The sequence below is a fragment of the Carassius gibelio genome, chromosome B2 (genome assembly GCF_023724105.1).
Source record: "Carassius gibelio isolate Cgi1373 ecotype wild population from Czech Republic chromosome B2, carGib1.2-hapl.c, whole genome shotgun sequence".
NCBI classification, from domain to species: domain Eukaryota; kingdom Metazoa; phylum Chordata; class Actinopteri; order Cypriniformes; family Cyprinidae; genus Carassius; species Carassius gibelio.
The window spans coordinates 32,177,007-32,178,476 of NC_068397.1; positions in this window are offsets into that span (position 1 = coordinate 32,177,007).

The following is a 1,470-nucleotide window of genomic DNA, read 5'->3' on the forward strand; positions in this document are numbered from 1 at the left end:
TCGACCCGAGTTTGGAGTCCCTGGAGCTCGGCCTCGGCGAGATACGGCCGTTCAAAGTTTCTCCATCGGTGGCCGCTAACTCCGGCCCCCTGGGGTGCACCGGCCCTGGGGTGGCGGCGTCTGATAGGGGGCCACGGGGCCTATCACCCACCCGAGTTTGGAGTCCCTGGAGCTCGGCCTCGGCGAGATACGGCCGTTCAAAGTTTCTGTCTCGGTGGCCGCTAACTCCGGCCCCCTGGGGTGCACCGGCTCTGGGGTGGCGGCGTCTGATAGAGGGCCACGGGGTCTATCATCGACCCGAGTTTGGAGTCCCTGGAGCTCGGCCTCGGCGAGATACGGCCGTTCAAAGTTTCTGTCTCGGTGGCCGCTAACTCCGGCCCCCTGGGGTGCACCGGCCCTGGGGTGGCGGCGTCTGATAGGGGGCCACGGGGCCTATCACCCACCCGAGTTTGAAGTCCCTGGGTCTCTGCCTCGGCGAGATACGGCCGGTCAAATTTTCGAACTTTGGGGGGCGCTATCCCCGGCCCCCGGGGGGCTATCGGCTCGGGGGCGGCGGCGTCCGAGAGGGGCCGACGGCCTCCATCAACGACCCGAGTTTCAAGACCCTAGGCCTCGGCGTTCCGGCGCGGGCCCCGGTCGAACTTCCAACCCCCCCCTCGCCGGCGGCCTTGCCCAGGACGGTGCGCCATTCCCGGGTAGAGTTCCGATTTCGGCCGCGGCGCGGTTTCTCGCCGATATCTCCGCGATGCGGGGGTCCCCGGGGCTGAAACTCGGGGGTCAGGTAGAGGGCCTCGGGGCCTACCGGACGCCACCGCCCCCGAGTCCCGGGGCGGTCCGGTGCCTGAGTTACGAGGGCACAAATCCTGAAGTTTGGGGGGCCGTATCTCGGCCTCCCCGGGGGTTGGGGACCTGGGGCCGGCGGCGTCCGGTAGGGGGCCTCTGGCTCTATCAGCGACCCGAGTTTGAAGTCCCTGGGGCTCGGCCTCGGCGAGATACGGCCGGTCAAATCTTCGACCTTAGGGGGGCGCTATCCCCGGCCCCCGGGGGGCCATCGGCCCGCGGGTGGCGGCGTCTGATAGGGGGCCTCAGGGTCTACCGCGGTCCCGAGTTTGAAGTCCCTGGGTCTCGGCCTCGGCGAGATACGGCCGTTCAAAATTTCGAACTTTGGGGGGCGCTATCCCCGGCCCCCGGGGGGCTGTCGGCTCGGGGGTGGCGGCGTCCGAGAGGGGCCGACGGGCCCTATCAACGACCCGAGTTTCAAGTCCCTAGGCCCCGGCGTTCCCGAGCGGGCCCCGGTCGAACATCCAACCACCCCCTCTCCGGCGGCCTTGCCCAGGATGGTGCACCTTTCCCGGGTAGAGCTCCGATTTCGCCCGCGACCCCGGAGGTCGGCCCGATAGAGGAAGCCGTTTTTACCCGCCATCGGGGTGATGACAAATGCGCTTCGCAGGCTGAGCTCCAGGGGCTTTT